A 27,648-nucleotide genomic window follows, 5' to 3' on the forward strand; every position below is an offset into this window, starting at 1 on the left:
AATGATTTTCTGTTCTGGTGATGACTCTGCATGTCATTTTTTTTCTCCTTTCTTTATTTAACTTTCTCTATCTACTATGAATAGTAATTATTCAGTAAATATTACATTGACAGATTATTAAGTGTAAGATAAAGATTAATATTTAATTTTTAACTGACGAAATTGAATATTTTTGAATTCAGTATTTGAAATTGTATCATTGTTCTTATAGATATTTTTTATTTATTATATTCATTTGCCATTTACTAATTTTTTTTAATTAAAATTCTTATTAATTTTATTGTTTTTTTATTTTTTTAAAAAATGAAATATTAATTTATTTATAAGATATTGTGAAATAAAAATGAATTTCATTTGCAGTCATTTTATTTACTTTAAATTGTGAAAAATTATAAAACTTTAAAGAAAAATTTGAAATCAAATTCAAGATAAAATTTAAAATGTAATTTGGAACACACGTAACTGATTTTAGTATAATCATAAACAGCTGGAATATTAAAACGATTTCGTAGTTAATATTATATCATAAGCTTAACCATTATAAGTATAATCTCCTTAGGTCCTTATTTAAAGTTTTAGCGAGCATATCGAAGAGCAATTTTAAGCAATTATCAAAATTAGTTTCTGAAAATTACGGGATCATAAAATATTATTAGAAAGTATAGGAACATTGTGATGCGTTCCGGAAGTTTCTCCTGAGAGCTGTTTCTACCCTGATTTTAATACTTAGTTTCATCTCTTAAACCAATATTTAACAAATCGAATTTTTTTGTTAAATTTACATTTTATTTATTTTAAATATTATTTTAATAATAATAATAATAATAATAGTGTTTTTGATACTTATTAAATTAAAATTTAATTTATTGTTTCTTACTTTCTTTAATTTAATTTAATTCAATTAAATTACTATTATTAGTTTACATAAAATGAATAATATGATTACTTCAAATAACTTGTAAATTATGTATTTTATAAAAAAATATTTCATATAAAACTTATATGATATATAGAAGGAGATATAACATGATTTTATTAATTTCTTTTTAAATGGGCATTTGAAGAACATCAATGAAAATCAAATGTTTTTTTAAATAAAATTATGTATCTTTTAATTAATGAATGGTTAATGACATTATTATTTCTTATAAAAAATTATCAAACTACTTATAATAAAAAATTATTATTTCAGAAGATATTTTACAAAACTTATAATACAAAGAATATATTTTATAATACAAAGAAATTAAAGTGAACAGAAGAATATCATTTTATACGTTTTTTTTTTTTCATTCTTGAGTTTACATTTTTATGTTACAAAATCTCTATATAAACGAACGTGCTTTATTTCCAAAATTAAATTATCAATATTCCATAATTTTAACATTAAATTCTTATACATTTATATAACATATAAATGTAGAAATGATACATACATATTACTGTTATTAAATTTTCATTTATAAATTTATTTAATAATTAAAAATATATGTTATAAGAATTTTCATTAAAAACAATTTACATTTAATTATATTTATATTTAAAATTAGTAAGTTTTTTAATTAAGCAACGAACATATGAAATGTTACGATCAGACAGTATAATTATATCTAGCTTCTGAAGATACCCATCTTCTTCTCTTCTCACAATCGCATGCATACCTGCATTAATTTAAAATCATTCCAATTAGTTGACTTATTTTTCTTACGTTCATACCAAATTTTTTTAATAGCACGAACGTAAAAAATATAATATGAATTACATTTACTTTATCCGATATACGGTATGATGAAATAACTCAGTTACCCCCGGCAGCCATTGAGCTTGTTGGATTTCTAAGGAACGGATCGCAGTGGGACACGAGTCGAAAGAGAGGCATCGATGTCGTAGCGGGTTTCAAGCATTAAATTAAGATCTGACGGTGTAAAGTAAGCCTGACTCGGCCCTCCCGCCGTGAAGAGTAGTAATACCATTCAGTAAGTTTGCTTCAGTAGTAGAATTCGTGTCTTCATCATCTATGGCAGTTAGTCAGGAACCGGCGCGCGACTTTTGCCGGAAGAATATTATCTGCGATCGAAAGATGGAATGCAAGGTTTCCGTCAGCTTCTTATTTTTTTTCTGATGCTATAAAAGAGGATTCATTAAAATCTATTCACTGATTACTTGTACACTAATATATGAAAACGAATGTTTTTTGCATAAAATTTATTTTTATTTTGTAAAACTTTATATAAATTGTAATTATACAAGTTTTTTTCCATTACTTTTCTGATCATTTATATGACAGCTTTTATACAAGAGGTGAATAAAAGAAGAGAATGAATTTTATTGATTTAATTAGTTTAATAATTTTATTTAATTATAAAGAAGACAAAAAAATGAACGATGCGGTGGAATTGTTAATAAGGAATAAATATCTTTTAAATAAATATTCATAACTAGATTTTGTAGAATTATATTATAATTATTATAAGTACGTATTATTTTCATTATTTTTCTTAATTCTTACAATATCAGACTTTCTTTAAATATATTTAAATGTTTATCAAGTGCATACATAAATATAACTTATAGTAAATGATAAAAAAAAGGATAAAGAAAAAATGTAAAATAAATTAAAATATTTTACTTTATATTTATTTAAACTCTTATTTTTGAGATAATTGAATTTAAAAATTTGTAGAGTAAGTATGTAACTGTCTAATCCATCATCTCGTTAACTATTTAATCCATAATATTATATGTTTCTGCTTAATTAATGACTATTTAATGTATTCACTGATTGACATATTCTAATATGAATTGTATCAATCCTTGAATCAATTATTCAATTTTATATACAAATAAGTTTACATATGTTCTGATAAAACTATAGAGAAAATAATTCATGTATAAAAAAATAAATCAAAAGTATAAAATCAAATTTTTTCACTTGAGGCTATTTTCAAATAAATAAAGTTCAAATATTTTTCAAATAAAATAAAATTATTCAATAGTTCATTATTTTATATATAAAAGTAAATAAAAGAGTAGAAATTATCGCTTAAATTAAGTTTTTGTTTTTATGAAATTTCAGATTAAATATATATAATCAAAAAATAGCGAATTTTTAAATTCAATTTTCTCGAAAACTAATTTCCATGATATATTTTTTTTTATTATTTTTTTCTATTTTTTATTATTTTCATATGTGTCAAGTACATTCATTTGTACCTAATCGAGAAGTAACTTATATTTAAAAATTTTTAAACTCGAAAACGAAGTTCCAAATGAAAAAATTTATTTTGTATTTTCATTCATTCATTTTATTTTTTCATATAAAATTATTATTTTCAAATTATTAGCATTCATTCTATATATTTAATAAATATTCAAAATTGATTTTTTCAAAGACACAGTATTCAAAACATTCTTTTCATTCTTGGTTTTTCAAGTTATACTATTTTCTGATCTCATTTGTAGCAAATTGAATATATATTTAATAAAATTTCAATCTTTAAAATTATCGAAAATTATGGATAATTATTCACATCAATTAATTCTACCTTTCACATTTCTCTCATTGCGTCTATTTTCTCAAGAAATATATTTTACTTTAAATATTCATAAACATATTAAATAACTTTAATGGAGACAAATTCCAAAGTGTGTTAGTAAACCTCTTTTAAACACCACTCCACGACATGAAATATTATTTCCACATTTCACGTTCGACTTAAAATAAAGTGAAGCACCTTCGGTTTTTCGCGAAATGAACGCCTCGAGCAACGTCACGCGACTTTTAATCATCGTTACGTTTAATGAATTCGCAACCTGATCAACTTGCCTTCTCTTTATAGTAACATCGAGCATTTCGCGCGAATTTTAATTAATCTTATTCGCGTCGATCGCATAAATATTAATTACACGTGAAAGTGTGATGCGTGAGTAATATCCATCTGAATCGAATATTCATCCGGATTAATTTCTTGTTTTCCATCGAATTGAGGCTCGGATCGTGGAAACATTGTACAGAATACTCTCTTTCTCTTGTGATCTCTCTCTCTCTCTATCTCTCTCTCTCTCTTTTATTTTTCTCTCTTTGATTTTTTGAGACTGGCCGCAAAAACTTTCGACTCATCGTTCACGAAAGCGGCGCGAATTTTCTCAGAAGATTTCTCGATAAGAATCTTCGAAGAATACACGTGCTAATTAAACGATTACCGCTCTCGAATCGAGCGGGTGTATCCCTTGATCTTTTCAAGATAAATGGGATGTCGAAGTTGTTTCAAGAAAGTTCTTCTTTCAAGGAGGAATCTGGTTGATTATTTTCGACCGGTGTATCTAGAGTAAGTTAATTTTATTCTGAAAGGAAGACTTTCTCGAAAGTTGCCAATTATTGAAAATAATACGAAATTAACCTGATGATGTCGAATTTTAAAATTGTTTTTTCATAGAGAAATCGTGAAAAGGATTTATTTTTGGGGAAAGGAAAAAAATTGAAGAAATAAATTTAACGGAGGGAGAAATTAAAAATGATAATAATTTGATTATTTTCAGAATACTCGTTATAAGTATACTATTATTATATAATATTATTTTGATTTGAATTAATATTGTAATGCGGAATTTATACATTCATGTATTAACAATTTAAAAAATATTTTATAATTTTTGATCATTATATTCATATGAATTATTGTATATTATCTATTAATAATGATTAAATTTAATCTTATTTATTATAAAAGACATCTAATAAATGTGTACCTAATTTTGATTTAAATAGATAATTATTTTTATAATAGATACGATTATTTTTTTCGTTAAAAATTTGTTTTTTATAAAGTTTTATATATTCATAAATTCTCAAATCGATTAATTTTTCTAATATTACTAATATTGAAGTTTACGTCCAATTTTGGAAATTACTCAATTTAATTTTTTGTTCAATTTATTCTAATCTATATACAATTCTTCTTTCTTATAAATATATTTTGGTTTTTGAAACGTGTTCAAAAAATATATCATATTATATATGCTCATAATGTAAAAATAATATATGTTTATTGTATATAAAATACAAATTATTTTATTATATATATTTACTTATCAAAACAAAGTAAAACATATCAATATCTGATTTTTTCAAAATTTTTAGTAAAATGGAAAAATTATTTTTTAATATAATATTTATATAATGTTTGAATTTACTTTATCATTCCGTTTCTACCATATTTATAAATATACATAATCCAGAATCCAATTGAAGTTCTAAATATTGCATCGTGATCAGAAATTTTAATTCAAAAAATTTATAAAATTTACATGAATCGTGCAAATAAAATGTGCAATACGAAAGAAAATGTAAAACGTAATATATGCGAAACGTATATTTCACGTGAAAAAAGCAGTTTATCTTATGAACAAAGATCCCAATTACAAAAATATAAGAGAAAAAAACGAGACCGATCTCTATTAAAATTAGCCTACATCGAATTCTTCGCTTTGTCATCAAGAATGGTCGAGTCGCGCGCAAAAACGGACGGTATCCGTGGAACTGGAATACGTAGGGGAACCTATGGCGCGTTGGGGATGGAATGGAACGGCGGAGCACGCGATGCATACGGGACGAAGAGGAGGAAGGAACGGGCGAAAAAAGGCTGGGCGAAGATCCAATTAAAATAACCAGTGGTCAGCGGACGTCGCCCGAAAGAAGTATAATGAGAGGGGGAAATAAATAAAGGAGGGGGGAGAAACGAAGGGTGAAACGGGTGGACGGGAGGTAAAAGGATGAGGTGGAAAGACAAAGGGCGAGACGAAAGACGCGGTCGTCCTTTCGAATAAAAGGTAAGCTCCCCCATTCCCAGCCCTGCGGAGACAGAGACAGGGCACAAAGCGCCATTAAAATATCTCTAAGTGCCCGTGGAGAAACTGCCCTCGTTCGGCCGTGAAAGATGTCGACCTAGGCCCGCGTCCACGCGATTCAAATTGATTAAACGCGCGGATGGTAGAAGAAGCGGGGACCCTCTAGGGTTTCGCTTCGTGTGTTTCGAGCGGGTTAAGAGCCGCTGGTTGCCGGCCAACTGAATTCCTCGCCTCCCTTTCACGATGACGGCCCGTAAGATCCGTTCCGGGGTGTCGTTTTTATTGGTTTGTTCGGTTGTTCGATGGTACACGTTGATAGTATCGCGGCCGGCTTGGAATGAGGACCTGCTTTGAACATTTAGTGCAGGTTGCTCGGTGAAATGGAGTGTTTTAAAACGCGTTTCAGAAGTGGATTCTTTTATTCGGACACAGATTTTTGTCTGCACTGTTTTAGATTTGGAATCGAATTTTTATTCTTCGATGATTTTATTTGTATGTGTTTCTTTGTGTTGGATTATGGATATTAGATTTAGATCTTATTGTTCTTATTGTTCAATTTTATTGAATGTCGTACTACGTATTTTGTTTGTATTATGATGAAAAGTAGATTTAAATTGCAGATAATTATTCATAGAAAAGGATTATTTCTCACCGATTTTGATGACCTTGGAATGTATTGATATATAATGTATTATCAAAGTTATCATTCCGAATAAATTTTTCCTTTAAATATTATGCTTGGTTTTATTTTCAAATAATTGGAAAAAATTTATTGAACTTATAAATGTATATTCATTATAACCTGAACGGCCTTAACCTAATAATAACTTAGTGATAATTACATTCCTATATAATTTAATCTAATTTCATTTAAAAAAAATAGATTAGAGGTTAAGCTAGGTTATATTTTTTTCGTTTATTGCCTAATGATGGTCACATTTTAAAATATAAAACAAAATTAATAAATTATAGATTAGGTTAAATTAGATTAAATTCTAAATTTTGTTTATTGTCTGATAATTCCTATGTAGGCTAAATTAAACAATAAAGAAGAAAAATTAATGGATTATAGGTTAGATTAAATTTCATTTATTAAAAAAAATTTATCGTAACTATTATATAATTTCGTTATGATTACTATATTTTAATAATCTTATTATTTTCACGATATGTATGCTTCTTATTCGTAAATATAAATATATTATACATTATAATTACAATTATAAATCTAAGTTTCATCAATCATTTTTACAAAAATTTTTATCTCGGAAACTAAATATAAAGAAAAAGAAAAAGTTATTCGGAATTACATCTTAATAATACATTTTAAGAATTGAAATCGATAAGGAATAGATATTCTTTTGTAAATAACTATCGAATTTGATTTAGATTATATTTTGATTGAAATTATCTTAAATATTAATAGTTATTATTATTTCCTTCTGTTGGGCGTGAAAGTAGATTTGAATATCTACTCTTCGGTAGATTAATAAAACTGACTATCCGATGATTTATTGACAAGAATCTCATACTTATAAATATAGTATCTGAGTCTTTTTCTACTTACACTTTCAACTTATTAACTGGAAGGACGAGTTAAATCCTTGGACAAATTATTCTTTTAGACACAATAATTTATTTCCTGAAAGTTTATTTATTTATCTTTTTAATACACGATTAAAATCACATTAAGGAACGTATAGTATCCGCTCTTCCATCCCCTATATAATTAAAATAGATTCAACCAAAATTAAGTCTTCTTTTAAAAAAAAGAATCCTAATTCCAATTCCACATCTTAACAACGAAACGACTCACTCAACGAGTTAAACCCACTTCTAGAATACTAATCATCTCTAACATTTAAAATTATTACCTGACTATCTCAACACCTCGATCAAGAACAAAACAAAACCGCAATCCACGAGAACGTCCACAAAAAACCCATTAATGAAACCCATCCTTTAGCTTCTCAAATCAACCATAACGCTCGGCATAACATCACTGCAAACTGGCTCGATATCTCCCGTTCGCATCGTTTCGATGCTTTGACTTTATCAACTGGCATCGTTCGTTTTCTCCCATAGGGAACCGTCGCTCTCACCCCAACTCGTCCCTTTTGAGCGCAATAACTCGCACGAACCGTCGCGTCGCGTCGCCGGAATCGATGCGTATTCCGTTCGTTAACGAGGACGCGTGGATCGGTTAATAAAGACATAGATCATGATCCTCGTGGTGTCTCGTTCTGCGACGATCACCGATCAGATACGAGACCGTAAATTGCTACAAGTTCCTCGTCCACGTTTCTAAAGAGGGCCGATCGGACACGGTGATCCGCGTTTAATCGCCTCGCGTCGATACGCTTTCGAAGAGTGTTGTCCATGGCCAAGCATAGCAACACTGTTGTATATAGTTGCTTGCCTTGAAGCTAAAAAAAAAAAAAAAAATCAAAGTTCACCTCCCGAGAGGAGTAATATCCTGATGCGAATGATGATGCTTTTTATGATTGATAACGATTGCTCGTTTCGAGTCTTTTCTTAGTCTTGCTATAGTAAGTAAAACTTGATAGCTACTTGATGAGAGAGGCAAATTGTTTATTAAACGATTCGAAATATTATTTTATCTAGGAGATGATTAAATAATTAAAAATGATGAAATGTAGAATTATAGTTATTATTGTTTTTCTAACACATTTTATTAGTTCGTCAATTAACTCTATCGTTGATTGATTTTTTATACATTCATTATTAAATGTTATTAACAATTTATTTTATTTTATGATTTATAAATGAAACTAAAGATTTTTTAACTAATTAAATATAAATTATAATATGTTTATAAATTTAAAAATTCTTCCAAAATAACAATAATCTTTATAGAAACAATAGAAATTTAAATATAAAATTTAGATCATAAAAAAACATATAAATCAATTAGTTTAAATGCTCATTTTGATTTCAATATTCTTTCTGATTTCAAATTTTTTATGTATAAAAAAATAATATTATAATAAGTATTTTAATAAATAAAATTTAAAATATTCATTTAATATTTATACTAATATAATTATATGTGAAAATATAAAATCTTTAAGAAAAATTATTTATTCATCGTTAATTTTTTTAATGAATGCTAATAACTCTTCAATAATCATATTTGTATAACAGAAATCACTTTTTATTTTTTATGTTTTTATGATATAGATCATGATATTATTAAAAACAATTCACTTCTATAAGCAATCAATCCCAATTTTTTTTAAACATTGGTAGCATTGGAGTTATATTGGCAAATATAAGAAATGGTTGAATTTTGATTAAAATATAAATAATTAATTATTCAGGAATTATTTTTAGATATAAGCCGTAATTAATTATTTTACATGTTATTATTTTAAATTATATATATTTAATATAAAAAAAAAACTATTAATATCAAAATAGATCAATTATTTATTAAAATTTTAGTACTAAATTAGTTTTATCTAATTAATAGGATTTTATATATTAATAGATTTGATAATATTTATGTAAAATAATATTAACAATAAATTAATATATATTAAAAAGAAAAATAATTTTATGAATTTAATTTTACCAATACTTCTAATTAAACAAATAAAAGATATATATAATATATATTTATATATTTATATATAACAATTTTTATTTTTTATTTTTACTATGCAATAATAATATTATAAAAATCTTCCAATGTTTCTATAATTTTTAATATCATTTGAGATAAATTGAAAAATATTAAATGGAATCGAAAATAAATATTTCTAAAAATATTATATAATATAATAATAAATTTTTAACATATAATAGAAAATCATAATTAAAATTTGCATTCATAATTTTACAATATGAATACAATATGAAAGAGAGAAGAAAATCATTTTTGAAGTAATTTGATATTTCAAAATTTTGATAAAACATTCTATGTGTACCAAAAGAATTATTCTATTATACATTATAAAAATTTAATTTTTTAATCTTTTATTTTTAAAAATTTTTAATGAAAAATCTTGAATATATAAAATATAATAGATTAAAAATGTGATAATTTTTTTTTAATAAAATATTACTTAAGAATATAAAATCAACGTTCAAAGTTTCAAATAAATTTAATAATAATAAATTTTAATAATAATAAATAATAAATTTTTTCGTTTTTAAAATGTAATTTATAATAGGCAAAATTTTAAGTTACAAAATATTTAGTTTTTTAAATTTTATCTTTCTGAAAAAATATCTCCAGATAAAATTGTTTTAGATTTGCATTAAAAAAACTGTTAAAACTTTTGGATATTAATTTCTCAAAGAGATTTCTTGTTGATAAAAAAATTACTTTATGTATAATCAATTATATTTTACATATATTAACTTTTAATAAAATCAGAATTTTCAGATAAGTTGAATTTTTTTGCAATATAGAGTAATAATTAAATACTTTTAATTATATGTGTTTCTTTTTTTTAATTAACCTTTCTAAATATAATAATGTTCATTATTTAGCATTTTTATATTATTTTTTAACATTATTTTATATTTTTTTAAAGAAAATTTAAATTAAATTCAAAATGATCAATACTATTAATCAAAATCAATATATAATATTGATAAAATATTATCAATGAAATATTCGATAAGAAATATTGTATTATTTATTTATTATCAAATAAAAAAAGATGCAATAAATTAAATATAAGATAAATTAAAGATTTTATTTTCTATCAATTTTCTATAATTTATGATTGTTCTTTTATCGAATTTATTCTTTTCTTAACAAATATTTGTAATATTTAAAAAAAATAATATATATAAAAAAGTTTCTTTATCGGAATAATTTTATCAAAATCTGTTTTATCAAAAAGCTCATAAATTTTACAAATAAAATGATAATGTTACAACAAATAAATAAAAAAAAAGCTTCGATAAAGTTTATTTTCATTGAAGGTAATATTCAAAACAGGAAGATCGATTATTTACGTTAAATAATATTGAAAATATCATAATAATGAATGACTATCGGATAATGATGCGTGTGAACCAAGAGATCTTAATGAGATTGAAAAGTGAATAGTGTTATTTATATGATCGGTTACGAAACGATGTAATTTCATGATTAATCTTGAAAGAGCAAGCAAATATACATCGCGTAAAAACCGTTTATCAATGATTGCTAACGACCATAGGTAGAAGATGATTGCGTATAATTAAATGACGAGAATAGGATACGCTCAAGATTATATCCCTTTACCTGAAATTACTATGAAAAGAGAAGAAAAACAAAAAAGTAAGAAAGAAAAAAGAACGAGAAATGTATATATTATAAAACGAAGACTTGATTATTAAAAATCAATAGTTTCATTTGAATATCGATTACGATTCAACAATAACAATTAGCTTAAAAAACAATAAATTAGGACAAAAAATTAAAATGAAACGAAGCAACAAAGCTGATAAGATGATCGATACGATATAAATGATGCTGGAAATCATTTGAAATCATTTTCGTGAAATTAATTGTAAACAAGCATATTTTAAAGCAAGGTCGAATTAAATTGACAAAAAGAAAAAAATTTTTGTGGTTCTTAAATATATTATTAAATGTAATTTTACTGCATGATATTTATGTTTTAGTAAATTTGTAACATTTTTTTAAAAATTCGATAATTCGATAATATTATTATGTATAAAAAAGTTAAAATTGAACGAAATGAACGTTTATTACATTATAATTAACATATTACAATGTATAAAAAAGTTAAAATTGAACGAAATGAATATTTATTATAATATGATTAATTTGATCGATAAAAGAAGCTTCCGTCGAATTATGTTTTCAGAAATTGTTCAATTGTCATTAACTATAAAATAACTATTAATATATATATTAAAATTATAATATTTTTGGAAATCAAAAATGGAATTGTTAAATACTTATATATTATTTATAAATTATAAATATTGCTAAATAAATTCAGAAAAGGAAATTATAAAATATAATATTTTATTTTATGAATGTATTTCTTATTATATTTTTATAATGTGTATATTTTATATATTTATTTAATATATTTTTATTTGGACATTTTTTCGAAAAAAAATTTACTCGGTAATAATAAAAATAAGATAATAATAATAATAATAATAAGATAAAAAAATTAATTTGTAACAATCATATAATCTTCCAAATCTTGTTTTTATCAAATCATTAAAATAGTTAATTAAATATTAAATTGTAATTAAATTTCGAAATTATTTTATGCAATTATTGAATAATTTTAAGTAGAAATCATAAAAATATTTATAACAAAATTTTAATAAAATTTAAGAGATAATTCAATTTGATTTAATACAATTAACAAAACTTTAGATATTGATAATTATTTGATAATTTAAAATTTCAAGAAAGAAATAAAAAAATCTTTTTATAATTCATCAAAAAGTTGCACAAAATTAAATTACTTTGTATCAAAAATAATTTAAAATTTATTATATTTCATAAATATTAAAATATTTTTATGCATAAGTATTTTTCATATTTTCTGGGCATGATTATTTTTCTTCATATTATTCTAGGCTCTTAAAAAATCTGAGAAATTTTTTGAATGTTTATTGAAGCATTTATATTAGTTCAATCAAATAGTAAAAGTTCTATTATTGAAATTAATATGAAGATAAATGTATTATATTATACTTTATTATTAATTACAATATTAGATTACAATATTAAATTATATAATATTAGATAAATTATTCTATATTTTATGAAAAATAATATATTTATTTATAACAAAATTAAAATAATAATATAAAAAATGATTTTTATAGAATTAGAGATATTATTCCTTTTTTAGTTGCACAAATTTTTTTAATAAATAAATTATAATCAATGATTTCTCAACATTATACATATACTTTTATCAATTTTGTAATTGCAATTCTCACCATTTTTCAATTTTTTATTTTTGATTTTATTTCAATAATTAATACTAATAGTAAGTACTATTTTACATTTATTTTACATTATTAATGAAAAACATTTAAATAAATAGTGTAATCGGATAATAAAATATTTCATTCACATTCGAATATTGGATAATTGGATAATTAAAAGAGTTTTATCTATAAAAATAAAAATTTCTTTAATAAATATAGAAATAAAATATTTCTCCAAACATAAATGACTCAGATTATTCACAGAAAGTTATTCCATTTATTTTATAGAAATAAACGAATTTTTGAAATGAAATCTTTTGATTTATTTTCGAATTCATGACGAATACATGAAAAAATTAAATAGGATCCACGTAGAAAAATTTATCTGCAAATACCTAGTTCCTTAAAGGATTAAGGATCGTTACAATTCCTAGTAATCTCAGGTTTACCGGGATATCAAATAAAAATATTCTATCGTTCAGGAATGGAGGCAGGATTGTTAATTATCCTTTGGAGAAGAGGTGTGTACATATCGGGCAACAAATTAACATTATTTTATGGATGACGGGTAAATAGAAGAAGCGTTCGTAGAACGAATACCTCGTTAAGCCAGGTATCTTTAGGATCTGATCTCCTGTTCAGGTAATACCGAAAATATCTCTGTAGGAAGACAAGCGGCGAGGTGGCGAAAATTTCAACCCTGGCGCCTCAAGATTTATTGAACGACTTCCCTCATTCACGTTCCTTTCCTGTGTGCGTTTGTTCGTGCGACACCAGGATACGCGACCCTATCGGAACATAGGAAAACAGAAATCTTGAATGGGAGGAACGTGGATGAAATGTAACACGATCGAATGGGATTTTTGGCGTGGAGAACGTGGAAAGTGCGATACGATCGTGATACCGTAATTATTCTTCTGTTAACAGATATTGGTTATTTTTTTTCGTTCTTTCTTTAAAGTTTCAGATATTAGAAATATACAGTCCTAGCTGAAGAAGGTCATCGAAATGTTTCCATTGTTTTTAATATCACGAAAAATCTTTGTAAGACAATTTAAATATTTTTAAAAAATATTGCAGAAAAAAATTTTTATTTGTTGTTTTTTTCTTGTTTTTTTTAATTTTTTCAAAATTATCATTTTTTATTTACAAGAAGAAAAGTTTTTTATTTTTTATTATTGCATTTTGTAGCATATTAAAAAATATATTTGAATATGTCTGTATAATGATCTTTAAATCACTTTGATCATTAGAAAGTAAAATTGTAAGACAATGACATGAAAACTTATGATTTATGTTATTAAATGCTTGAAATGATGTTCTTTCGTGATGAATAATTATGGAGTCTGATGTTCTTTCTACTATTTCTGAAGTAATAGCATAAGTACCAATTATACTGTTCATCATGTCTGGAATTGTAGATCGCAAACTACTTCCTTTTCTCTAAATAAAGAAATTTAATAAGAGTTAGATCAAATAAATTGATTTGCTGGCTAAATCCATTCAACGACATTTTCATTTAGTACTTGATAAATAATTGATTGATAATGAATTATACAATACCATAAATTTATATAAACACTTAAGTTCAAAATTGAAATCACTTGAACATATTATACATATTCAAATGAATTTTTTGGTATAGGATGCAACAAAAAAAAAAGAAATGAACATTTCTTGCGTAAAAAAATACGATGATTTTGAAAAAAATTAAAAAAACAAATAAAAAATTTTTCTTCCATGATATTCTCTTTTGAAAATCATTTAAATTGTGTCACAAATATTTTTCAACGTTAAAAACAATAGAAACATTTAAATAACTTCAACTTAGATATCCAATGTAAAAAATGGAACAAAAATATTAGAATTACAAACTAAGAAATTTTAAGAGAGAGATGGAGAAGAAATTTATCTCTAATCTTTCAAATTTAATATACAAAAAAAATATTCTTGTAGAATTAATTTTTGAAGTTCGATAAAAATTTGAAATTATAAATCTTTTCTTTTTTCTTAGGTTTTTAAAGTTTTTAATTTTTTAATTCTTATTTTTAATACATTATTAATTAGAATTTATTTTTCTTAGTCTTATATAATAAATTTATTATTTTGAAAATAATGTTAAAAAGCAATATAATATTATATAAATATTATATAATATTATAAATAAATATTACAATAAAATATTATATAAATAATATTATATAATAAAAAGAAAATTAGAGCTAAGTGATAAATTTTGTTTTAATAAATTAAATCTTATTATGAAAGATAATTTTTTTGAAGTCATAAATATCAAAAAAATTTATTTCTAAGTTTTTATTCTAATATTAATACAAAATATTTGGTAATTGTATACAGAAGATAGTTTAACATTACAAATAAATTAAAAAGAAAAGAAATATCGTTTTTTCGATAAAAAGTTTGTAGTAAAATTGAATTTAAAAATTAATCAAAAACTTGGTTAATTGAACTGAATAATTGAATGGATTAATTAGAAGCTTATTTTACATATATTAAAAAAAAGAAATGAAAAATATAGAATAAAATTGTTTCATTTCAAGAGTTTTCAATTAAAATCGAATTTGATTCATTGATAACAGTTCAATTACAATTTTTTTGAAAGAATTTGAATAAAAAATTAATGTATTTATTTATTTTCATATGTAAAATAATCTTCAAGATAATCTTAATATATAATTGAAAATTATATACATTTCTGCATTTAATAAATTTTAAATTTTCTCGAAAACGAAATTTCAAACAAATAAAAATTTATTCTTTCTCTTTGATTTATTTTTCTTTATTTTTAGTTTTTATTTTAAGTTTTTATTTTTATTTTATTTTATTTTATTTATTTTTAGTTTTTATTTTAATCATCTTAGATAAAAACTAGAGTATAATTAGATAATTGTTGATGGGTTATTTTTAATGATCAATCATAAAAATCTTTATACCTACAATATATGTATATATATAAATTCAACTAAAAAATTGTACCAAAATCAATAAAAATTTTATGTATAACAAATGTTATTGATTAAAATGATTAAATTTTTATAATGAAATTTTTATATTTATAATAAGAAAACATAACTAACGAATTAATTAATTAAATTAACAATAATCTTAAAATCTTATTTATATTTTTAACATCTTTTATAATATTCTCGAACATTCTCGCACATATCTTATTATTATTAATATTCAGAAACAACCTCATATACCAATAAAATAACTTTTGCCTCTCTCAATTATTCCTAATATCTTCCTTTTCCTTTCAAAATCACGAAAACCACTTTAATCCCGAATTGGTACACATTTTAATAACTCAATCCTCCACGTGAACTTTTCAAAGGAGACAGGATCTCCAAAAAATCTCCAAGCAGCCCCGTTTAAAAACTAACGCCTCGTCGTTGAACCGCTCCGGTTCTCTCGGCTTCTTTCGGCACATAACGACGAAATTATCGTGCCTATAAATCATCGGTCTTGCCTCCCAACTCGCAACATTTATCCACACTGTTTCACACTACTGGGAACGATGTCATTAAGCGTAATTAAACGCTATCGTTCGAGGGCTTTTCGATATCGAGACCAAGAACGAAACACCAGAATGAGCCAGGAGATCCTCGTCGACTGAATGGATCCCTCGTGGGCGAACTTTCATACGACTTTTTCCCCGGCTATCGGGGCTCGATTCGTCGAACAGATAGTACAGGTGTCACTAATTACTGTGATAACAACCGTGCAGACCGCCTATCAGCCGCCTATCGTCTGCGAAATTAAGTGGTCGAGATTTTTCGTCGGTAGCGACGATAGATTCAACGCGAGCAGGGGATACGCGCGAGGCGTGATGGTTAAATGGTAGTTTTATCTATCGTAAGAGTTTATTTCTCGACGGTTTAGGGAAGCAGATTGCGTGAGTCGTTTCGAACAGGGGCGTATCTCGATAATTTCAGAGTTACGATTTTAGGGTTTGGTTTAAGGGAGAAATCGTTTTGGAGCGTTTTATGTGGGATTAAAATAATAAAAATGTAAAAATAATAAATATTATTAATGATAATGAGAAGTGTAAAAAATGGATGGTAAGAGATTTTGAGAATACAGGTTTTCGAAAAATGTAAAAGATGATTTTTTCAAATAATAAATATTTTTTCTAAATAATTTCAAATAATATTATATTTTCTGTTTTGTCTTTTATTTTATTAATTATCGAGAATCAATGAAAGTATCTCTGTTTATTCTAAATTTTAAGTTTATAAGAAGTTGGAATAATTATTAAAAATTTATATAACGAAATTTCTCCCTAAAAATATAATTTCTCTACAAAGATCTAAAACACGTCTCTCTAATATAATCTCTATATTCTTTTCCATAAATTATGCTAAAAAATAAATATATACAAATTATTGTTTCATATTTTTTCATAAATTTTTTTTTATTTTTATCACAAAAATAATAAATCAAGTAAATTATATACTCTAATTCAACTATATTTTTTAAACATGGAATCAAATTTCAATTAAAATAGAATTTTAATTTTATTCAATTAATATTTTTGCATTGAAACTATCTATGTCGTTTATTTGTTTCATTTTATATATTTTTTTTTAGAATCCATAAAATATTATATATATTAAATCATTTTACAAATAATATTATTTTAGTTAAAAACCTAGTTACAATAAAAAATAATAATATTTTTACATATACTTATTATATCTATAGTTTAATTCTCATTTTCTAAATAAATTTTTAATTCTCATTTCAAAAAATATTTTTTCTTTGAAATTAAAATGTTATTGTTTATATTTTTAAATCAATTAAACTGTCTAAATATTTTTATAATGAACGAAATAAAAAGTATTGATTGATATTGAATCAATGAATGATAAATGTAATATATTAATGTTAAATAATTAAATTAATAAATAAAACAATAAAATTATTCTTTTTTTTTATTATTTCTTTTTTTTCACTGTTTTGTTTATATCGATAATTATATCTATAAATAATTAAAATGTAAAGTTTCTTTGCAATCTTTTTTATCAATATTACCTATTGTCTGTTTAATTATAAATCAACTAATATTGTACTTTATTCTGCACCAAATATCATTATAAATTTTACATTATTTCAAAATCTTATGAAAAAATTTGATCCTTCAATTTATTTTCTATCATACGAAAATTTGACTTACGAAGAAATTCAAAAAAATCCGAATAACTAACTATCCGATGCACCCCAGAGAATTGATCGTTCCACGTGGAATCCAGTTTATGGTTATTAATTCACACAACGTTCCGCGAGAACGAGGCGTAGAAGGACAGTCGGTCCTCTCCGTTCCCTAGAAATGACTCATGTGAATAACTCGGTGCGTTCTGATAGCGATCAGCTCGTTAAAGTCCTGTAGCAGAGGCCGAAAATACGGTTTTACCGGACAATGCGAGCCGTGCACCGGGAAAACGTGCGAGTCGAGCGGTGGCCGAGAACTTGAACAAGAGCAGGAGAACGAGGACGAACCGGTCAGAAGTGGATAAATAGAAGAAAATGTGGCTGGGTCGCGTAGAAGAGGTCAAGAGTCCGATGTATCGGGTCCTGCGATCGAAAGAGATAATTTTACGTCTTGTGGCAGATTTTTTGGGACCTAATGGACTCGTTGAGAAAAGGGAGACTCGAGATTGGTCGCTTATAGGAATCGGTAGACTAGTCGTTGATAAGATTTCACTGTGTCCTATACTGCGAAAATATATGTATATAGGAAGATGTGATTTTTATTATTATTTGTTTGTGACGTCGTAGTTACACGTTGTTGAAAATTATTAATTATTAATTAGTTTATTAAAAAATTGATTAAATAAATATTAATTTTTTTTTGAGATTTTATGTTTTCACATTTTATATATTTCATACTAATATGATACTTATTATTTATTTATAAACGTGTAAATGAATATTTTAAAGTTTATTTATTAGATTTATTTAATTTGTTTATTAAAGTTGTTTATTATATTACAATAGTATTTTTTGCATAAATAACTTAGTCATTTTGAAGAATATTGAATTTATAAAGATTTAAATTGTTATCTTACAGTTGGAAAAACAATTTGTATGTTTTATTTAAATTAAATATATGTTTAATATGTTTAATAAATAAATAATTAAAAAATCTTAATTTTATTGTTAAAATGTGAAAAAAGTAATTAATATTTTATAACAATTTGATTATTATTCTATTATATTATTCTATTACCATTAAAATTGTTAATAACATTGGAATTAATTGACTAATTGAGAAGTAAATATTATAAAAATACATTCTATGGTTCTGTATATTTGAATGTTGTATAAATATCTAAATAAATATTGGGAATTCGGATAAAAGCTTATCTATTCTTTTAATTATCTATAATTTTCTGATTCAATTAATAAAAAAATTTATGTTTGTATAAGAATATTTCTAAACAGTTGCATTTAAATACATAATAATGTATCAAACTTTACATGTTTGAGAACAATTTTTAAAACAGAATAATTCCTAAATACATAGTATATGTTTTCAATTATAAACATATTCATATAATTAAAATTTTGTCAACTGTCAATTATTCAAATATCTAATAGATAATATAATATAAGCAACCTAAATTTCAATTAATTAAGCATCATTTATTAAAAATTTTTTCTTTAAAGAATTCTACCATAAAATTTCGGTAATTCAAATTTAAAGAAGATTCAAATCTTCAAATTATAGAATCTTTATTTTATCGAGATTTTCGAATAAAAGAACGAATATTTGATATACAGAAACTTTATAGGAATATTAATATGTTTCCAATCATAAGAACTTAAGAAAAATTCGTTTCGTTTAAAACTTAAATACTAAAGTTTACTAAAGATATTGTATATATTACTTTCCAAGAAACAAGAAATAGATACAAGATACAAATAAACTTAAAAATTAAATTTACCGTTATCAATCTATCTTCCTCCTCCGACCAAAAAAAAAAAGGTAGAAATTTTCTCCAATTCTTCAGTTCGATAAATAATTCACGAATCACGCGTTAAACGTTCGATTACATCGAAATATACACAGAAAGTCATCCAATGTGAGTGTATAAATCCAAAGAAGGCCCGTGGTCGGCGAGTACGTACATTAAGCGTAATTTATTCCATATATGATATACACACTGCGCGCACCTTGGTCGGTTGGTGCACGCTTCGCAAGACCGATCCTCTCTTTCCCTCTCCCTCTTTCCCTAACCTCCCCCTTTCCGTTTCCTTTGATTCGACCGTGTCCGCGCACACGGAGCCTCGCAATCTTCCTGCCCCTCTCGTGAACGCGTGTAATGCGACGTTACACGGGATTTATGGGAATATTTATGCGTATTTATAGGGCGTGGAGTCGTCGATGTCCGCGACGTGGCTACACGGGGCCCGTCCATGGGTCCAAGGCCTACCGCGTGGAGACGCGGACCCGGATCGGCCCAAGCTGTAGTCCTGCCCCGAATTTATGTCGCGCCACGAATAGTTCCGTGTTCCACGCGGCCTTTCTTCTCACGCTTCGCGCCACCCGGAGACACGGCCACCACCGTGGTACATGTGTCCACATCGGCGAAGTAGCCTGATTTCCTTTGATTTTATGCTATTACGAGGCCATTCTACGAGGATTAGAAGACCGCCTTTTTGACTGCCGCGATCGATTGATCTTCCTTGATCATGGGTTGGTTGTGGGATAGCTGAATGTTTGGGAAGAGTTTTGAATAACGTGGATCCTAAGGATGAGGTAACGTGTTTCGAGAGATTTATAGGTTTTAAAGAGAGAGAGTGGAGAAGGATTTTGTTTTATGTGGTTTTTAATATTGATGTTTGTTAAAGGAAAAGAATACAAGGATCGAGAGAAGAAAATCGAAGGAATTTAACTTAAAGAAATAAGGAATAATTATTGGATTGCAGATGTTTCTGAGAATTAAAATTTTTGTGAAGAACAGAACTAAAGAGTTGGAAAGAGATCTACTTTTTTTTTATAATTACAACTAGAAAATAAATATGATGTCGTAATAATCAGATGTGATTGATGTTAATTATTGAAACTTATGTTAATTGGTGTATTTCAAAGATATTATGTTCTTCGATAAAAAATATGAATATGATAAAAAATATCTTATTATAGAATGCATATTAAATCAATTTAAGACTTTGAGGATTTATATTAGATATTTATTAAAAGGAATATAATTGATCGAAAAATATTTTATTTTTTAATAGAGAAATATAAATATTCTGTTTTAAAATGTGAATTTAAAAAAAATGAATAAGATCATTATTATCATTAGAATGAATTCCTAAAGACAAAAAATAAATATAATTTTTAAAATTAATATTTTTTATGAAGTATTTTACTAATAGTATTTGAATTATTCAGCTAAAATGAAACATTGAATTATAAAATAAAATAGATAAAACATACACCAGTTAAAATAATAAATCATATAAATACAGTAGCATGCATGTAATATCAATGCTCAAAGTTTCTATGAATCTATGTTTTGCTTTCTTAAATATATTTCTGTAATGATGCAAGATAGAACAAAATTATAAATTAAATTTTAAAATATTCTGTTTTTAGTGCTAATTTTTGCTAGAAAAAATCTCTAGATGAAATTTTCAAAATAAAAAAATGTTGAAAACTTTGGAAATGAATTTTAATGAGATTTTCAAAAAATTACTCTATTTATAATCTATTTATCTTTTATATATACATAAAATTTCATTAAAATCAAAATTTTTAAATTAAAATGAAATTAAATTTTCTGTAAAATAGTATACAAATTTTGTCTTTCACTATATACCGATATTTAAATTACGTGCCAATTCATAATTTTTATATATAAATATTGAAATTAGAGAAGAATATTCAACTACAATACAGTACAATTTTCAAAATAACATCATTATTTAATTTATTAATTCCCTTAAAACTTTGTATTTTAAAAATATTTTAATATTTTCTTTTATCACTTTTTTTAATTAAAATTCAAATTTAGAATAAAAATTATAATTATGTATTTAATACAATAAAAATAAAAAATATACATGATTTTATCAATTTATTGCTGTATATTTATATTTTATTTTACAATTTTACAATTATTTTTTTTTCTAAGCTTATTCTATTTGAAACATATATTACTTTCTTTATGTAACTGAAACATAAAATGCAATCCATTCTTAAGATTTTGTTCATTATCAATGTGACATATTGAATTTGATCGTAATTTTGATCATATGAAAATCTCCAATCAATTGCATCAATTATTTTTGACAAAATATTTTATACATTATGATCTTTATTGTGATTATCATTTTATTGTATTCTTTTTATATATATTTATAGATATTTTTTATTAATAAATAAAAATTATAATAGAAAAATTAATAATAGAAAATTAATAATGAATTAATAATAAATATTTATTAAATGAACCAAAAATATTTTTTTTTAGAAAGATAAATATTTTTATTTTATATTTTCTGTTTTTATTTATGATTTTTTTCTTTTTCCATAAAATTTCAAATATAGAAATCTTCACTTTTTCCGGAAAAAAATTAATCCAGAAAAGAAAAAAATATTTTAAAGGAAAATATAATAAATGAGGAAAAATATATCAATCTAATTACTATAATTTTTGCCTCTATAAGATTCTGATGGAAAATGATTCTTTTTCATCAATTTTCTTGATATTTTTCTTATATCGATATATAAAATTTATCCAAATTGATTACAATATCCAAATTGACTATTTCTTAGAAGCAGTTCATAAAGTATTCAACTACATAATGTCAGTTGAAACTTCGAATAAGGATCTATATCTACGAGATAATGATGGTTTAAAGTTATATTGCATCTGATAGATCCAGACAGCCCTCGATAAAATAGAGATCTTTATTTCATTGAAACAATCGATAGAACATGATATTATATATATTATTTTATTTCATTGCAATAAAGTAAAATAATTAAGGGCAATAATAAATATAATTTTTCTCTGAATTTAATGGTATCATATATATTCGAAAATTGATAGTTTTTTTTATTTACTATAGCAAATATTAATTTGAATTCGATGATCAGCATTTAAAATGAAAGATATCTGATATCAAAATTTACATCGATATTGTGACATAAATCTTTTTTGATTTTAAAATATTAAAAATGCTTCTTTTTTTTTATTTTCGATCGATTTTTGATTTTGAACATTTTGCAATTTGTGATCTACGATAAAATCATATTCAATTTGAGATTTCCATTCATATTATTATTAATAAAAATTGCATAATACAATTAATCCAATACGACGAATATTTCCAAATCTTTAAAAAAAATTCAGATCTTCAATGTTTTTCGCAATATACCAAAATTAATTCACAACGTAAAATACCAATTTAAGTAACGTTCAGAGTGCAAAATAATGCATTGTCATCGTTAATCACCGATTACTTCGCTGTAACAAGACCACAGGAGCGAATCGAGGCTTAAAAATCGGTCGGACACGCGTATTTTTACGTGTCCCACGTTCGATGCTTTCACTTTCCCTGATGATCTTTCAGCTCGCCCACGCGTATTCGTCTAAGGATGATAAAGGACAGTCACGAATCCGCCGGCAATTTGAATCGGCATAATTTAACTGCGTATGTCTCCACCACGAGTTGAACTACTTTGATTTAAGCGGTTCGTTAAAATCGAGCTCTGTACTCACGATACTATCTATACAAGGTGTTCAAAAAAAAGTCATTCAGTATTCACGTCGAGCATATCATACTGAATAAATTTTTAGTAATTCGAAAACTCGTTTATATTTTGTTTTAAAAAAAATCTTTTTTTTTTGTTTTATATTAGTACCATGATAGTACTAATAATATATATATATATTGGATGCAATATTTTTCTTAATGAGAAGAAAAATAAAATTTTTCTTATTTTATTTTTTTTATAAATTTTAGTTCTATGTAAATTTTATAATAAAAATATACCAATTCTTCATCAATAAATGAATTCAACATATTTATCAAATAACTTGATAAAGATCTGGAATTTTTGATAAAGTTTGCTAGTTGTTAAGAAAAAGATGCCAAACACATATGGAAATGGAAGGATATGTGAAAAAATATAGTAAAGAAAAAATTGCAACTGAAAATGAATGATACAAATAAGGATACTAAAGTAATATTAAGGATAGATAAACAAATTCAATTTGATTTTGGATGAAATAAATATTTTAATAATAATAAAATAAATGATGATAATAATCAAAATCTAATATTGTTTATTCGTGGAGAAGCTATATTTTATGAATCTAATATTAAAAGAATTAAACAGTTTTCAAATCTTTTAATTAAAAATGGTATAATTATAAAAAGAATTGTTAAAAATACATATCTGTAATTACAATTGAATTTAATTATTATTAATTCCTAGAGATCTTAATTCTATTCCAACAATTATTCTTATTGATAAATTTAATATTCTTGATCATATGAAAAGATATTTGTAAATATTAAGAAGTCAGTATCAATCATGATGCTAGCGTAAAATAAAAAATAAATATTTTAAAAATTAAATTATTTTCAAAATTATTAAGTTTTTACATTTACTAAAATTTTTTTATTAAAAAAACATATCAAAGTTGCACATGTTTTTTATAGGAATTTTGAAATTTATAAGAAAAGTAATTCTAAAAAAAAATGTTTGATACGTATTTATACGATTTTATTATAAGAAGTGAAATCAGACTTCAGAATTGAAGATTGAAAACATATTTTTTGGAATATCTTGAGAACGAGACAATGTTGTCAGTGTACTATGTGTCATCTAAATCTTGAATAATTCTTTTTGAACACTCTATATAAGAAGACTCGTGCTACCGTGTTTTATTCGCTGTCCCACATATTATGTGTCGCATTCATCATCGGGCCAATCTTAATAAATAATCGGTATATTATCGGTGGAGAACCGACAGTGGTTCATGAGATTCGTAGAACTCGCAGGGATAAATCTGACCCAACCGTGAAGGAACAGTGTGTGTACCTACGTTCAAGGTACCGCGAGCTGCTTAAGACATCGACGGTGTTCCTGTCAGAGGATAATAATAGCTGGCAATCCGTTAATCCGTCAGGTAGCAGGCTGTCGTGAATCTCGTTCGAGATGAGGCAAAAAGTAGTAAGAGGTTCTCTTATACACAACGTGTGACATAAAACGGGTTCAGTCGAGGTTCGCTTGATTTCAGTTTATGTTAGTTGTATAATACTTTTGTATGAAGATAAGGTATGAAGATTGGTTTCTGTTGATTGGATAAATAGTGGGATGTGAGTGTTTTTAAGTAATGGAATTGAGGAGAAAAAATTAAAATGAAATAATATCTTTGGTATTACTTTCAAGTAATGTATTATTAATTCTGTTTAAATTTTAATTAGGTCTTTAAAAATTGAATTGCTAAATTTCTTTTAAAATATAATAAATATCTTTCTGCTGAAATGATAAAAACACTTTAATTCTTTAATTCTTTAATTTATAAGAATAATTTAAAAATATAAAATAATTTAAAATTGAGGAGAAAAAATTAAAGAAATCGTTTTAAAAATAATCTTTATTTTTGTCTTTTGATATTGTTGAGATAATTCATATAACATGTTATTATTCAACCAATTAAATTAAAATAAGTTTTTAAGAATTAAGTTGTAAATTTTTTTTATGATAATACATATCGTATCTTTTTATTCAAATAAGAATCACTAATTAATTATCTCTATTCCTTAATTTGATTACATAAAAAATCCTCAGAATAAAGAATGCTCTACGTAATATTACTGCATATATAAAAGTTTAATTTTTATATTTTATTATAATGACATAAAAATCAAAGAATTTATAATAAACTATAATAAAATTGTGATGAATCTAAATAGATACAATCCAAATTTTACGTTTCATATTTTAATTTTACATTCTAATTTTTAATTTTTAAATAAAAAATATTATACAGAAAATAAAAATTTAATTTTTATTATTAATTATAGAATAAAGATTATTTCTTCTATATTATTAATATTTACATTATATTATAATTATCATCACAGATTATAATTTTGATCTTTTATAAATAATAATCAAATGAAACAAAAATGTCTACAAAAGTTAATAAATTACATTTTTCATAATTTTTTATAATGTAATCAAGGACGATAAACTTTTAAATATTTATTATAAATATATTATATAATTTATTAATACAATTTTTTTATTTTTTGAATATAAAATTTTACAAATAAATATACTAATCTGTAATGTATAAAATTTTATATTTGAAAAATTAAATAAATTATATTAAAATGATGGAGAAAAATATCCCTATAGTTGAATTAATTTACAGGAATATTACAATTTAATTTAAAAAACATTTACAAAATCACCTTTCAAAATCGTTTCATATTAACACTTAATGTTCAATATCATTAATTTTTATCATAATTAATTTTTCTTCATTAAATTTCATCGAATCCTACAGACTTCTGCCAACGATATCCATGAACAGGAATTTTGCTATATTTTATACGATAATAAATAGATATTACATTCTATCGTGCAAAAAAAAAAAATAGATATTACATTCTATCGAGTACCACGAGTTAAACCACGACTGCACGCTTGTTTCCCTTTTCTTGCTCACAACATTTACCAACAACGGGTTACACAGTTCCCATACAGCCAGCCACTTACGTCCCATAATGTTCCAAGTTAATAGTCAGATCAGTCGCGATAAATTCGCATTAACTTCTCTCCCCCCTCTGGCATTATCCACGTGCTTCTACCTCCGATGATAAAGCTAAGTTATTGCGCCTGACATGTAACGTTGATTCATGCCGATTAATTTTTTTAAAAAACACACCAACTTGAACGCAATAGGCTGTAAACTGACAGTTAATCCGTCTGCGTCTGCCAAATGATGGTTTCCAACAATGTTCGAGGAAGTCAATTCGAAGTGGATTTCGAATCAATTTTAATTCGTAATCTCTTCATCACAAAAATCCATACGTACAATGTTCCATTGATCAAAGTAATACATATCGAAATATGGAAAACCAAAAGATTTTCTGTTAGTAATCTTAAAATATTTTATATTATCTTAAAATACTTTTTAGATTAGTCATAGAGGTCAGAAGAATATTTTTTCAAGAAATTCAAAACATGACTAATGACTCTTGAATAGCTCAGAAATGTTCTAGTTTCTAATTTAGGTCACTTTTCTATTAATTTTATACTGCATATGTGGAAAAAATTTGTATTAAGAATATTTTAATAATATAAAAATAGAGGATAGAAGATGATTCTATGTGAAAAAATAAGACGAAAATTTTAAATTTTAAAATTTAAAAATTTTTAAATGAAAAAAGATTTATTCTACATATTGCTATATTATAAACATTTACTTCACATATGTAGTTTTAAAGAATTTTGAAATAAGAATAAATGCAATCATAAATAAGATCTAATTTAAAGGAATTTTTAAACAAATTCTAAATGATAATAATCGCATCTTGAATTATAATCATTTTTCCAGAAAACATTATGAAATCAAGCAAACATCACGTTGCAAAAACCCATTTTCATTTAATCGAAACATTCCAAATCGAATTCCGAAAATCAATAAATTACCAATTACTACGAACAAAATATCTTCACAGATTTCCAACATGATTACAGATATTCAACGAAATATTCAATATAAAATCGCAACTCGCAAATCTTTCCCGAGCAATAACCGTCTCAACCGAGAGATACCATCGAACCACGAGTAT

At 24.5% G+C, this 27,648-nt stretch overlaps 1 protein-coding gene and 1 long non-coding RNA gene across 5 annotated transcripts in view; one reads left to right on the plus strand and one right to left on the minus strand.

Moving 5' to 3' along the window:
- LOC108001371 (protein Wnt-7b-like) overlaps positions 1–27,648 on the plus strand; it is a 183,718-nt gene that overhangs the window by 38,619 nt on the left and 117,451 nt on the right. The gene's annotated exons all lie outside the window — the stretch shown is intronic.
- LOC108001372 (uncharacterized) lies at positions 1,283–4,181 on the minus strand. Of its 2 annotated transcripts, none has more exons than XR_009829886.1 (3): positions 3,546–4,181; positions 1,763–2,124; positions 1,283–1,661 (listed from the first exon to the last, which is right to left on the minus strand). It is a non-coding gene; the product is annotated as an uncharacterized LOC108001372 (long non-coding RNA). The 2 variants fall into 2 exon arrangements; XR_001766686.3 differs by having other exon boundaries at positions 1,284–1,661; positions 3,531–4,180.

This window comes from Apis cerana, linkage group LG5 (assembly GCF_029169275.1).
Source record: "Apis cerana isolate GH-2021 linkage group LG5, AcerK_1.0, whole genome shotgun sequence".
NCBI lineage: Eukaryota > Metazoa > Arthropoda > Insecta > Hymenoptera > Apidae > Apis > Apis cerana.